The 15,246-nt window shown below is 45.0% G+C and overlaps 1 long non-coding RNA gene across 2 annotated transcripts in view; it reads left to right on the top strand.

The window, feature by feature from the left end:
- Window positions 2,643–15,246, top strand: part of LOC102163764 — a 525,917-nt gene continuing 513,313 nt past the window's right edge. For both annotated transcript variants that reach the window (XR_002338695.1, XR_002338696.1), the window contains exon 1: window positions 2,643–2,755. This is a non-coding gene — a long non-coding RNA (uncharacterized LOC102163764). The remainder of the gene's footprint in view (window positions 2,756–15,246) is intronic.

Below are 15,246 nucleotides of genomic sequence, written 5' to 3' on the forward strand. Positions count from 1 at the left end.
AAAAAAAAAAGAGTGGGCCGAAACAAACAAGTGAAACTGAATAGGGAAAACTATACTGCCTTAACAATGATAAATGTGGACCATACAGGTTGAGGCTGGAAGAGAGCTGGATGAATGTCAGGTCATGCCAAAAAGACACAGGGGTTGATGTGATATGGTTGCCCCACAAACTCATGCAAAACAACCCAATAAACTTCATGTGGTATTAGTTTGAGTAATATCTAGACCATATGTCAGTGGAATGTTGATAACCTGGAGCTCAGCCAAAAAAAAAAAAGGTGGTCAGGCTGGTGAATGATCTAGACCATGGCTTTTCAATAGAAATATAATGCAAACTGTCTTTTTCCCTGCCTACTGCCCCCCCCCCAATTTAAACTTTTCTAGTAACAAATACTATATTTTAGATAACCCAGTCTATCCAGAACATTATCATTTTAGCATGTAGTCAGTGTAAAGAAATTGTTAGAAGGATGTTACATTCTCCCCCCACCCCTGAATACTAAGTCTTTGAAATCCAGTGAGTATTTTACATTTCTAGCACATTTTAATGTATATACCACATGTGGCCATTGGCTGCCAGTATTGAACAGGGAAAATCTGTGCCTTATAGCTGCTACTCAGAATATGGTCCATGGACCAGCAGCACCTGCACCCTCTGAAGACTGGTTAGGGATACAGATGCTTAGTCCCCACCAAGAATTCCTGAATCTTAGTTATCATTTCAGCCAACTCTCTAGATGGTTCCTGTGCTTACTACCATTTGAGAAGTAGTGCTCTAGATGTCAGGTCATGATTTGGGGAATGTCTGAAGAAACTGAGTATGTTTTACATAGAAAAAAGGAAGCCTCTGGAGACTCTGATAACAATCTTCAAATATTTAAAGGCCTGTGTGTGGAAGGTGGGAAAGATGTGGTCCCACGTAGAAGAACTAAGACTATAGGTGAAGGTGGGGCTGGGTTGAGAGAAAGGGAACTGAACCTTTTAAAGCTTCCATAGTTAATACTTATCTCATGTAATCCTTATAACAAAAGAACTGGACTTAGAGTTACATCAGTTCCAGGCTTACCTCCGCTAGTCACTGTGCATCCTGTGAAGGAAGAATTACTTAGCCACTCTGTGCCTCAGTTTACTGTCTGTAAAATGGGAAAAATAATAACGCACTTGCCAAGGCTCATGTGAAGACCGTTAGGCAAGGACCGTGTTCGCTGTACCCAACATGCCCTCTCTGGGCTCGGCACAGGCCTGACATAGATTCAGCTCGCAATACCAATTTCTCTGTAAACCAGGCAAAGCTCCAGCCGTGAAGGATGGCTGTTCCTGCTATTAGCGGACTTGTGGTTTGAGGTGATAGGTTATGTTTTTCAGCAGACACAAACGAACCTTGCCCCTGCATGCCTTCATCTCACTGAAAGCCCATTTCTTATTTACAGCCCCAATTGATCTGGATCGATCTATGCTGAAACTTCTTCATCAGGAGAGTGAAAACAGAAAAGCAGGGAGGGGAGGTCGGGGCTCCTCCACCTTCCCGTGCTCAGCACTGGTGCTGGGCCTCTGGCCACTTTCCCATTCTTGGGATAAATATCTCCAAAGCATGGCACTGGGTCATTCCAAAGGAGGGGAAGGACCTGGCCCATCAGAGCGTTTCTCTGAAGAAGATCTCATTGCAGACTCGCCAAGTCACATCTGTGCTCTGTCAAGTAAACAAAGAATATCTACAGCTCTCAGGCAGGCACTAACATTAGCTGAGTGAGGGCTCTTTGGGGACCAGGGAAAGGAGGCTTGCATTTGAAAATGAACCACTGTACGTGGATTTATAGCATTGCTTTTCCGATGGAGAGGGGGAAATATTTTTCTCTGGGAGATTAGAATTTACTAGTGGATTCAAGTGTAACTTTGGAGAGTGGCGGAGGTATTAGATGTGGCAGTATCACAGTATTGTTTTATTGGCAATTAGATTTCAAACTGGCACGAATGTATGAAAATAAGACTCAATTATGGGCCTGTGAAGTTTCCCCACCATCTGTCAACAGTTTGCTCCTTATGCCATAACATGTGTACCTTTGGAGGGAAAATGATTTAATAGCCCAAGTCAAGAGGTACAGCTCACCAAATTATATTGGAGTTTATAGCCAAGGCCTGCATTTGTGATTTCTGATGCAGAGAAAAAGCAAATATAAACTTGTGCACACACACACCCCCTTTCAGGGTCTCACAGATTCACAGCTGTCAGAGGTGGAAAATACCTTCAAAAGGAGTGAGCCTAAGTTCTGTACTTTGCAACTGAGAAAAATCAAGTCCCGAAGAGGGACAGGGACTTGTTAAATGACACTGTGATATGGAGCAGAGCTAGAAGTATGACCAATAGGAAACTTTGGGACCTGCTGCTTAACTAGAGTTTGAACTCCATGAGGCCATGAACCTCTTCTATTTTGGGCATCATTGCTTTCACAGAGCCCAGCACATGCCTGATGTGTGGGAAATGCTCAATAAATATTAGTGGCACATCTTATATTAGGCAGGTTTTGCTGTATTCTGATGCAGTAACAAGCACCTCCCAAATGCCATGTCTTCTAAGAACAAAGTTTTATTTCTCACTCAAAATCTTTTGTTGGCTATAGCTCTGCTCCATGTGTCTCCATCTTAGGGTCCAGACTGATGGAATAGCTCCAATCTGGGACATGAGAATCTCATGCAAGAGGGGAAAAGAGCAGAGGCAGAACCTTGTGATGGCTCTTCAAGTTCCTGCTTAGATAAGGTACTTGGCACTTCTCATTTTCCATTGGTCAGTGGAAGTCATTTTGTGTGGAGGTGTTCTCCACGGCAGGACACTGCATGCCACAGATGTGAGTAGAGATTTATAATCATTCCTCTTATAGGGGAGTGAGAAATGGGGGGTAATAATGCAGGCAACTACACACTTAAAAATAGAATGTGGGGAGTTCCCGTCGTGGCGCAGTGGTTAACGAATCCGACTAGGAACCATGAGGTTGCGGGTTCGATCCCTGCCCTTGCTCAGTGGGTTAACGATCCGGCGTTGCCGTGAGCTGTGGTGTAGGTTGCAGACGCGGCTCGGATCCTGCGTTGCTGTGGCTCTGGCGTAGGCCGGTGGTTACAGCTCCGATTCAACCCCTAGCCTGGGAACCTCCATATGCCACGGGAACGGCCCAAGAAATAGCAACAACAACAACAAAAGACAGAAAGACAAAAGACAAAAAAAAAATAGAATGTGGGACTACAGTCAGGCTTTATCCTGTGAAACTGAATATTTGACCCTGCACTGACCCAGCAATGCCTCTCCTAGGTAGACCCCAGAGAGCTTTTTGCATGTGGGCACCATGAGATGCATGTGGAAGTGTTTATAGATGCATGTTTTGTACAGCACAGAACTCCCAAAACTCAAACAACTGAAATGCCTGTAGACAGGATGGATATATAAATTAGAATATATTTACACAAAGGAATGTAATTCAGCAATGAAAATGAACAAACCTCAGCTATTTGGAACAACATGAATACTTATTTGGAAACATCTTAAGTGAAATAAGCAAATCTATAGGAGACTACACAGAGTTTGGTTCTGATTTTATATATCATTCATATATAAAGAAATTGTACTAAAGACATGAATGATAAGCACAAAAATCAAGATTTGGCTGCTGTGGGTGGGGGAAAGTACGGGAATGGGATAGGTGGATACAAGTTACTGGTGATGTTCTAGCTTTTCAGGTGGGTGGTGAGTTGAGGGGGGGCCATTTTCATATTGTACATTTTGGGAGTCCCCCTTGTGGTTCAGAGGAAACGAACCCGACTACTGTCTATTAGGATGCGGGTTCGATCCCTGGCGTCACTCAGTGGGTTAACAGTCCAGTGTTGCCATGAGGTGTGGTGTAGATTGCAGACATGGCTCGGATCTGGTGTTGCTGTGGCTGTGGTATAGGCCAACAGCTGTAGCTCTGATTCAACCCCTAGCCTGGGAACTTCCATATGCCACAGGTGCGGCCCTAAAAAGCAAAAAACAAACAAATCATATTATACATTTTAACATATTTGTTATATTTATTCTTTTGTCTCTATCAAATGTTGTGTTCAAAATGGAATTAGAAAGAACGCAAAAATAACAACTAGAAAAGGAAATAATTTTTTAAAAGATGAGTGATGATAGAGAAGAGCTGTCTTGCAAAAGTGGGATTCCCAGAAGCAAATTTAGCAAATGCATTTTGGGGCAGAGTTCAGGGGCTTGGAATAGAAGGTGGGGCTTTGAGTGTTCTGGCCTCTCAGTGCAGACGCTGTGCAGTTGGCAGTTCACACCATCAGGCCTTGGGGAGGATTTGTGTCCTCACTGGCCCCAACATCACCCTCATTAGGTTGCTTTGGGCACTGAGATACCTGAAAGGACCCTGCCTATGGGCCTGGACATTTCAGGTCTACAAAGAGAGAGCCGCCACTGTGGATGAATGCAGTTGGCTACTGTGTTTGTCCACAGATGTCCTAATTTAAATGTCCCTGACTTTGGTCCTCTCTGAATGCAGAGAGAAGGCCCCATTTTGGCCTTGTAAAGTTGAAGAGGCCACACCCAGATGGCCAGTAAAGTTGGCCACTGCTCTTGGTTGCCCCTATGCAACAATGACCATCCCACTGAGGCTGCATTCTGCTTGAACATTCCTGGATAGATCTGCTTTCCAAACTCAGGGCAGGAGAAGGAAACTTCAGACAGGATAATCTGTTTCTCTGGCAAAATAATCCAGGATCACCTGCCCCTTGATGTTTTACCACCTTCCTGGACAGAGTAAGTTATATTACAGTGAGGGCTGCCTGCTCTGGTGACTCCAGGGGCCCAAGTGGTGTCTGAGTCCCTTAGAGAGAGGGAGAGGAGGGGGCTGTAGGCCACCTGGAGAAGAGTCAGAGATGAAACCAGAGCACAGGTGAGACCTATGCCACCTCCAAGGGAGGGGAAACCTGACCACACCAGCACTCGCTGAACTTCCTTGCCCACTTGTGGGGTATGTGCAAAATTTGCCCCCTGCTTCCTGCTGAGGGATGTGCTTGGAGATCTCTACTCATTTGGTCTCATTCAGTGTGGTTGCTTCTGGTTGCAAGTAACAGAAATCCAGAACAAATGGAATTTTTGTCCATTTGCACCTAAACAGGAATAGGTAAGCTTTTATTGGTCCAGGTGAAACTTGGTCCAGGAGTCAAAAAAAAAAAAAGCCTCAGAGCCCTCTTTCTCTCTCATCTCTTCTTGAGTCAGTTTCCTAGAGCGGGCTTTATTTTGGTAGACTTCTCACCACTCTTACACCCCAGGGTTCTCCCAGAAGCTCTTGGGGCTCCGTTAAAGTCCAACAAGAAAGAAACAGCTTCTTTGTCCCTGATCCCATTAGAAGCCCCGAAATTCATCCTCTCAGGGCTGGTTTAGTCAAACGTCCCTTCCTAGCCAGTCACAGTGCCTGGAAAATCGAATGCATTGATGGTGTAGCCAGGTTAAAAGATCTCCTTAGAGCTGAGGATGGAGTCAGCATCCCCAGAACCTGTGCGTTTTCAATAGAAATCAAGGACTGTGAGGAAGAAGGAAGGGGGATTGGATGATTGGAGGGTAATCCACAAATAGTCACTTCCTGTCTGCTGAGGCTTATGTTAATCATTTGGGGGAGCACTTTACACCTGAAAGATAGTCATAGTTTATATGCCATTTGGTGGTAGAGGTATTTTTCCCTTTGAAATTTATTTTTTATTTTTAATATTTTTTGTCTTTGTAGGGCTGCATCCATGGCATATGGAGGTTCCCAGGCTAGGAGTCGAATTGGAGCTGCAGCCACTGGCCTGTGTCACAGCCACTGCAACTTGGGATCTGAGCCATATCAGCGACTTACACCACAGCTCACAGCAATGCTGGATCCTTAACCCACTGAGAGACCAGGGATTGAACCTGCCTCCCCATGGATACTAGTCAGAAATGTTTCCGGTGAGCCATGATGGGACCTCAGAAGTTGTTTTTTTTTAATTTTTATTTGTAACCATGATCATTTTCAAATATATATGAAAGCAGAATGAATAGAATAATGAATTTCCCCTGCCCTCTGTACCCACCACCCAGCCTCAACCATTGTCTTATGTTGACTTTTGACTTTTAGAAGTTTTAAATTTGTGCATAGTTCAATCTTGATCTTTTGTACAGTGGTTGCTCCCATTGTTTGTGGTTGTGTTTAGAGAGAAGCTAGATAAATATTCCACTACATTTTTTTCCCCCTAGGTTTGTTTTTTTGGATATATGCTGTGAAGTAGAGTCTAACAGGATTTTTTCCCATGTATCCAGTTTCCCCAACTCTGTTTATTGAATCATCCATTCTCTTCTCATGGTTTCTGAAACAGCTTGATTTGATATTAAGTTCTTACATGTACCAGTATCTGTTTCTGGCTACATATTCTGTTTTATTGACCTGTGTGTTCTTGTACCAATACTGACATTTTAAATTTTATGGATGTATAAATAAGTTTTCATATCCAATATACCTAGTTCCATCACTATATTTCTTTTTTTCAATGTTTTCTTGCCAAACTTTATTCATTCTTTCAAATGAAACTTAGAATCATCTTTCCAAGTTCAAAAGAAATCTCCCTTAGGATTTTGATTAGAATTTGTTAAAGTTCTATATAAAGCTGGAAAAATGGACATTTTCTTCATAGTCACTCTTCAGATGTAGGAATATGGCATCTCTCTCCATTTATTCAGGTCTTGTAAGTCCCTCTGTAAAAATGCATAGTGTTATCTCCTGTGAGGGCCATTCCTGGGTTGTTTTATGTATTTTGCTGTGTCTGTGGATGAGACATTTAAATCTTCCATTTTATTTTCTTTATTCTTTCATTCTGTATGGCTTTCTATTTTGATCAAGTCTGAGTCACTCTGAGAAGCTTAGGCCGTGCTAGCTAGGAACCCACCACCCACCCAATCTACCACTGTTTATATTTGCTCTAAAAATGGAGTCCTTTGAGCTCTTATGTAAAGTGGAAAGAGCATGAGGTTTGACATCTAGATGGTCCTGAGCGCAAGTCCCTGCTCTGGGCTTTATAAGCTGTGTGTCCTTGGGCAAATTTTCATTTTTCTTCCCTGAATCTCATTTTCCTTACTTGCAAATGGTTGTGAGTTGTTTTCTTCATTTTTCGTCTATTTCCATTTATTATGTTTGCATCCAAATTTTTCTTTCTTCTCCAGGGGGAGCTAAATTTTCTGGGAACAGAGGTTATGCCTCCTTCAAGGCTGTATGTGGGGAACATAATCAGATAACGGTGGAAGTGCCGTGCTGCCAGGCAGTACGGACTGCAGAGTCCAGCCCATGGACTCCATTTTGGTTCATTCAAAATAGAAGATACTTTGACATAATCTGGAGTCCTTGCCTGAATTATGGATTTTTAATAAAACTTTGAAATATGGGTGGTTAACAAGATTAAAATAGTCAAGGTTTATTGAGTTCTTAGTGTACGCCAGGTACCAAGTGATCTCACTCCAGGTATGATCTCATGAGACTGCACCATACCCTGGTGAAGAAGATATGATCCCCATCTTAGTTCAGAGAAGCTAAGAAACTAAGATCACATGGTGAGAATGTGGTACAGCTGAGACAAACCAACTCAGTGTCCTGGTACCCTACCATCTTTCCTACAACAACCAAGCAGTGTCTTAACAGTGCCTCAGGCCTGGGAGGTAGCCAGCCAGAAATACTGGTCTTGTCCCCTTCTTCCCTCTTGCTGTCTAGGTCCTGCTTTTAGCAAAGTAGTGAAGCCAGAAAGCCATTGGCTGTGTTAGTTGCCATCTCTCTCTCTCTCTCTTTTTTTTTTTTTTTTGCTTTTTAGAGCCACACCTGTGGCATATGGAGGTTCCCAGGCTAGGGGATGATTCAGAGCTACAGTTATTGGCCTGCGCCACAGCTCATGGCAACACTGGATCCTTAACCCAGTGAGCAAGGCCAGGGGATTGAACCTGCCACCACATGGTTCCTAGTTGGATTTGTTTCCGCTGTGCCACGATGGGAACTTCCTAGTTGCCTTCTCTTTATCCCTCCATTTTAAGAATCCCCAGAACAAGAATGTGGTCAATACTTCTCACTACGGTGTTAAACTCTTACCCATCAAGTCTTCACCACCCCTTACTCCCCTGACAAGAGTGGCAGACTGGCACGGCCTTGAAGGACTGCTAGGTAGAGGAGAAGTGTATGGAGTATGAAGGGGGCACAGAGAATGGAGGCAGAGGGCACAGAGAATGGAGGCAGAGGACTCAAAGCCTGGCAGGATGGCAGTGGGGAAGGAGCTCTGGATGAAGACCCAGATGCATCTGACGCTTGATAACTACGTGATGTAGTGCAAATTACTTATGCTCTCTGTGCCTCTGCTTCCTCATCACAAAAGTGGGGACCATTTGCCCCGATGGGCTAGAGTGATGACAGACTTGGATGGTGGGAACCTGTGCTAGATGGTACAACCTTGGGCATGTGTAAGATGATGGCTTTATTGTTATTTGCACTACAAAAATAATAGGATAAGGAAACCAAAAGCAGCAAGAGAATGATGACTAATCCCTCAAGTTGCTTCTGAATGGTGGAAGCACCAAGGCACCACTGGTGCTGCAGGAGGAAGAGAAGAGAAGAAGGTTGACCAAATGGGCCTCAGGTGGTTTCTGGGTCATACAGATTTCAGAGGCTTGTTTTAGTTTTGAAAATTTTGGATTCCACATTTTTCAGGATCCTAGAGCGGTGTATAAATCAATAATATTAATGATAGCTAATATTTGTGTACTTTTGCTGTGGGCCAGGTATTGTGTGTTTTGGATGGATTATCTGATTTAATCTGTAGAGCAAGCCTATCTACGAAATAGGCATTGTTGTTTCTCCCAAATTATTAGTTTATTTTTATTGTCTTTTTAGGGCCACACCCACGGCATATGGAAGTTCCCAGGCTAGGGGTCAAACTGGAGCTGCAACCGCTGGCCTACACCACTGCTGTTGTAAAGCTGGATCAGAGCAACATCTGGAATTTATATCTCCAGCTCATGGCAATGCTTGATTCTTAACCCACTGAGCAGGAGCAGGGATTGAACCCATGTCCTTATGGATACTAGTTGGGTTCATTTCCGCTGAGCCACAATGGGAACCTGTTTCTCCCATTTTAGAGATAGAGAAGGTAAATCCTGAGGGTTTAAGTAGCTTAAGTTTCCTAAGGTTATGGAGCTGGCAATGGGGATTTATACCAAAAAGGCAGTAGAACTTAAAAAACAAGCAACCAGATACCCAGGTCCCACCTCTGATCAATTAAATCAGAAACTCTAGGGTAGGGTTCTAGGATCAATATTGGTGGACAGCTCTGAGTGATTCTGATATGTGGCCAGGCATGAACATGGCTGGACCAGGTATCTCCCTGGTGGGCAGCAGACGATGGTGAGGTGCTGCAGCCAGGGTGGGGTAGACACTGGTTTGGTTGGGAATGGTGGGGAGGTGGCAGTAGCTGTAGGGTGATCCCGCTGGAGATCCTGAGCATTGACAGCAATGCCATTTTTCTTTAAGGAGAGAAAAGATGGCCAACAGGCTGAGCCTCTCTGTGTGTGCATGTTAGAGAGAGAGAGACAGAGAGAGTGGAAGGTGGAGAGGGGGAATGGAATATGGTGTGTGTGTGTGTGTGTGTGTGTGTTTGAGTATTTGTATGCTCATTGTGGAAATGTGTGTATGGCTGTGTATGTGCGTGTAAGGAAGTATGTTTGTGTATGAGTGTATCTCTGTGTGTGGAACTGTGAGACTATATTTGCATGAGTCTGTATGCCTGTTTATGTATGTATGTTTGTAGGCACATTTATGTGCACATTTGTGTATGTGTTTGTGCTTGGGTATGTATGGGTGTGTGTGTGGCGGGGGTTATGGGTTTGTGTGAATGTGCATGTCTTTCGTCTGTATACATGATGCTTGTGTTAGTATCAGCGTATGTATATGTGGTTGCATACGTGTGTGTGTGGATATGTGCATGTGTGTGTGACTCTATATAGGTATGCATATGTATTTGTGTATCTGTACATATACTATGGACTGAGTTTGTGCAGTGCTCACCCCCTTCATATATTGAAGCCCTAACCTCCAATGTGATGGTATTTGAGTGGAATCTTTGGGAGGTAATTAGGGTTGGTGGCGGTCATGAGAGTTGGTCCATCATGATGGAATTAATGCCCTTACAGAAAAAAGAAGAGGAAGTTCCTCTTGTGGCTCAGCGGTAACGAACCCTACTAGTATCCATGAGGATGGGGGTTTGATCCCTGGCCTCACTTGGTGGGTTGAGGATCCGGCGTTGCTGTGAGCCATGGTGTAGGTTGCAGATGTGGCTGCGTTGCTGTGGCTGTGGCATAGGCTGGCGGCTACAGCTCCGATTTGACCCCTAGTCTGGGAAATTCCATATGCCACAGATGTGGCCCTAAAAAGCAAAAAAGCAAAAAGAAAAGACACAAGAGACTCTCTGTCTGTGCTTCTGAGGATACAGCCAGAAGGTGGCTGTTTACAAGCCAGGAAATGAACCCTCATCAACACTGGATCTGTCAGCACCTTGATATGGCACTTTCCAGCCTCTAGAATTGTGAGATGCAAGCGCTTATTGTTGAAGCCACATAGTCCATAGTATTTTATTATGTTAGCCCAAGCTAAGACGATGTAGTTGTGTACAGGTATAAAAGTGTGCAGGGATGTGTATATGAGAAAGTACGCATGTATGTGTGAGGTGTGGGCAGTAGTACGTACATGTGTGTATGTGCATTTGTGCATGTGTACTGTGTATCTGTGAACATGCTATGTATACACTCATTTATGTATTTGTGCATGAGTGAGTATGGGTGCATATGAGAGAGAATGTGGGTGTGTGGGAGTATGTAATTATGTGCCTAAGTCTGTGCATGCATGTTTGCCTACATATGGGTGTTAGTTTAAGTACATGTGTGCATATGGCTGTGTTCATATGTGGGCATGGGTGTGAGTGTATGACTCCATGTAGGTGGGTATGCATGTTTGTATATATGCCTGTAGATGTTTCTGTGTTCCTATATGTGTGCACAGTTGCCATTTATATACATTTATGTGTGTGCATATGGGCAAGGATATGTGAATGAGTGATGTATCTTTGTGTGTGTAGGATTCTGTGGATATGTGTGCATGGATGGATGTTTATATATGTGTGCATGTAGTTGTGTATGTATGAGCATCTGTGAGTGTGAGTGTGTGCACAGGGGGGCCCTGGTCTGCAGACCTGGGTGCCTTTCCTTCATTCTTGACAGATGGTCTAGCAAACGAGGCCCTCTCTGCCACCTGCCTGCGTGCCCCACCTTAGGGCCTTGCTTCCTTCGTCCAGTCCTGCTGCTGCACTGTGGCTGCTTCTCCCCTCTCTGGCTCCCTCCCTGACATTTGTGCCTTTTTGGCTGGTGTGTGGGGAAGGTGCAGTTAGGACAGAGCTGACAGTCAAGGCTGGCCTGGCCTAAGCCCACTGTGGCAGGGCCAGGAGGCAGGCAGTGCTGAGAGTTTGTGTGTGTGTGGTTACCATGGCAGGGAGGCAAAGCCCAGGCAGCCCTCGCCAGCGCCTGGCCTCCATCCGCAGGTGGGCAGGCAGCCCAGGGTAGAAGGGCCTGTGCTTTGCAGACAAAAATGCCAGATGGTGGGGGATTTAGGGGGGCCCTCCATGGCCTGGCTGCCAGGGGCAAGGAGTTTTTCTGGGGCCTTGGAGAATGAGCTGGGGAGTTGCTTGTGTGCTGCTGGGTTTTTTTTTGTGAGTGTATGGGTGTGTGTGTGTGTGTGTGTGTATGTGTGTGTGTATGTGTGTGTGTGTATGTATGTGTAGGCTTGCTTTTGCATGTTTCAAGATATATTTCCCTTTTGGATTTCTATCAGTTTCCTAAAAAATTTGATCAATAAGATTCAGTTTTTTTTTTTTTTTTTTTTTTTTTTGGTGTAAGGAGAGTGCATGTTCGTTCCTGCAAGGAAGTCAAAACATCTTTTTTAAACAGAAAATATTTATTGACAAGCCATAACAGCAGCATCAAATATGACATTTAGACTGAGTATTTCAGTTTTAAGTGGGCTATAGGGGCATGGCAAGTGGCTGGGTTCTTCTCACGTTAGGAAAGTGTTTTGTCTCCTGCTGGTTGTTTTGCTAACTTTGTCTTCAGTGCAAGGAGTTTTCCTGAGTGGATCTGCTCATTCCTTGCCATGTGCTCTGCCTTGTCCTATGGGAAATGCAAGCTTGCCCCCGTGCAGGCTCAGACAGGGGTGGGGACGGCTCTGCCCCTCCACCCCAGACTAACATGGCATCTCCACAGAGACCTCCCCAGCACCCTGGCCTCACTAGGATGGACACACGTGAGTGGCACAACCATGGGTAAAGACCAGAGGCTTTTCGTCTTGTTGTAAAGGAAATTGATGAGAAGGATGGTTTTATGTGAGTAAAGTATTTCCTGGCCCTCACAGAGCCCAAGTGCTGATGTCTGCACGGGAAGGTGGTGCTCATGGGGTCCCTGGGGACGATGAATGGATCATGATGCTTGCTTTGGAAACAGGTCTTCTCAGCCTCAAAGAAAAAGGCCAGCTCCCTGCCTCTGGCCTCCATTCCCTCATCACCAGGCTCAGCCTCCATGGCTTCATGCTGCATAAAGCCTAGATTCCTTAACAGGGCACTTCAGGCTCTTAAGTGTAGCCAGCTCCCAGGGCACCCATCAGTGGGTGGTTCATCCATCACTACAACCTGTCTGTCTTGCTCAAAGTTCTAAATGCCACTTGCTTTTTAAGCAGAAAAACTTTATCAAGAAGTAATAAAAGCAGTACCAAATATGAAGAAAATCAGACAGACTATCACTCATGCTGCTTCTCTCTCCAGGATTCGCTTCCTGCCCAAATCCCATCTTTCCTTCCTGGCTCAGCTGACTGACACTTTCTCCTTTCCTTCTCTATGCTCCTATGATATTATTATTTTTATTTTGTTATAGGTATGTATGTGTGTCTTGTTGTGTGTAACTGCATTGTGTGATTCCACTGGTCCATTCAGTGGACATGGCATCTACATGGATACAGAGCATTTACAGGTTTCATGCAGGAAATGAGAATGATCCAGAAGTTGTTAGCCATCCACGCGGCATCCAGTTTCACCCTGCAGCACTTTCTGTCTTGAGTGTAGCCTTCATCAACATTGTCATGCATATGGCCTTTCCCCTATCGTTTTTTATTAGCAGCCTTTCTTCCACCTTCTGACACCATCCTGGTTGAATACATTTATATTCTAGTGGGAAAGGCAGGCTAATGATTCCGGGCCAAGCATGCGCTGGGTGCCGAGGATACAGAGATGAAAGAAGCAGGACCCCATCCAGCAAGGAAATCGCATCTGAAATGGAGAGACGTGTGTAGATATTGACATAGCTTTGCTAATACTTAAGTAGAAATAGCACAGATTTGCTTCTGAAGCACAGGGAAGGGAGAGCGTCACACCAGAAAACTCCTACTCATCCTTTAAGGTCCAGTTCATATGCCCCCTATTCTAGAAAGCCTTCTTGTCCTGAAATGTGGTGGATCAGATATAGAATTCAGCCCTTTCCCCTGTACTCCCTAACCCCTGCTACATCACACACACACACACCCACACCCACCCATTCTCTCAAGGCTATGTGTAGAAGGCTTCACTGAAGGGTTGTGAAGGAATGGTTTATATTGCAAAACCACAAACAACTTAAAATTTAAGATTAGGCTTTTTTTGTTTTTCTTTTTTTAAAATGTCCCTTGACCGTTTCCATGACTTGGGTTCTATCCTTTCTTCTCTCTGTCTGGATCAATGTCCCAACCATTCCCATTTCTTGGGAAGAAGAAATGCTCTGTCCACAGCTGCTGGTCCCCGGGATGCGCCCAGCTGGCCTTGCGGTGGTTCACGGCCGGCATCTCTCTGACTGATCCGTGCTCGTGCCATGTTTTGTCATTAGCTGTTTTGAACATTGCCCTGACTTACCTCCAGACTTAGCTCTGGGACCCCCACTGCACATCAAGGACTTGGCTCAGGCACACCCACCTGTTGGGGCCCCTCCCCAGGTTCTGACTGCTGATCGAAGGAGGAGGGTCTCTTGTGCTTTGTTAGGTGCAGTTGCGTTGAGTTTGAGGAGCTCCTAGAGATTGCACCCATGGCATGCAGAAATTACCAACCTACTTCCCCTCACCCAACTCCTCCCCAGAGTAATCTGCCCACAGTACTGAGAGGTGACACTCTCCCTCTGGGCCCACATTCCTGGCTGCTGAATGAAGTGACAGGGAACAAGCTTGCTCCTCAGACAGGGTAGATATGGGGGGGGAGCACCACAAATCTTCCTGTGGAAAATAAAAAGGTCAAACGGTATTAATTCTTCTGCACAACTCACTGGCTTAAAAAGCACAGCCTGAAATGGCTTCTTGATTGAGAGAAGCTGCTTCATTAATCTTGGCCCTCTTGTTTGAGAGTGTGGAGAATGGAGACTAATGGGTGACATTCCAAAGACTCAGGGCTGGGATGTAAACCCGCCGACACTAGGCTGTAATTGCTGAGAAGTCACGAGAAGAAGAGGAGTGAAGGGACCAGTGAGATGAAGGGGGACTCAATATCCTGATGGATAGTGGTGGTGGGGAGGCAGGTGTGTGTGAGCCCCTTTTTGGACATTTTACCTAGTAATTCAATATCCTAAATCACCCTACAGATAGTCTTCCAGGTCCTCAGTGTGACAGCTCTGGCCTGGGAGTCAAGAGTCCTGAGTTTGGTTTCTCCACTGTCCAGCTGGGTGACTGGAACATATTGATGTCACTCTGTATAAAATTCAGGGCAAGGTGATTGCTCAGGTCCCTCTCAGTGTTAGGATGCTTGTCTTTACTGAGTACCTGTGACAGACACCACTTGAGCTAGGCCCTGTGGCCTAGGGTTTAAGGCAATGCCTCTGCCTTTGTGGGATAGCCACACCTGCTCACGAGATCCAATGTGCAAAGAGACCTACACCAAGAAAGTGTCAGGCAGTTAATATGCCAAAGGAGTGTCACATTCAGGTAGTACTCTAATAGGAAAAGAGAGAGACCTCTTTTTAGTTGGGTGTGGGCAGGATCATAAACGGCTTCCTGGAAGAAGAGGGCCTTATGGCAGAGAGGACAAAGGTTGGAAGTTTTTGCTTCCACATGTCAGGTATTTATCTTGGGCCCCAATGAGAAACCCCCCCCCCTTTTTTTTTGGTTGCACCCATGGCAT

Source organism: Sus scrofa, chromosome 14 (assembly GCF_000003025.6).
Source record: "Sus scrofa isolate TJ Tabasco breed Duroc chromosome 14, Sscrofa11.1, whole genome shotgun sequence".
NCBI lineage: Eukaryota > Metazoa > Chordata > Mammalia > Artiodactyla > Suidae > Sus > Sus scrofa.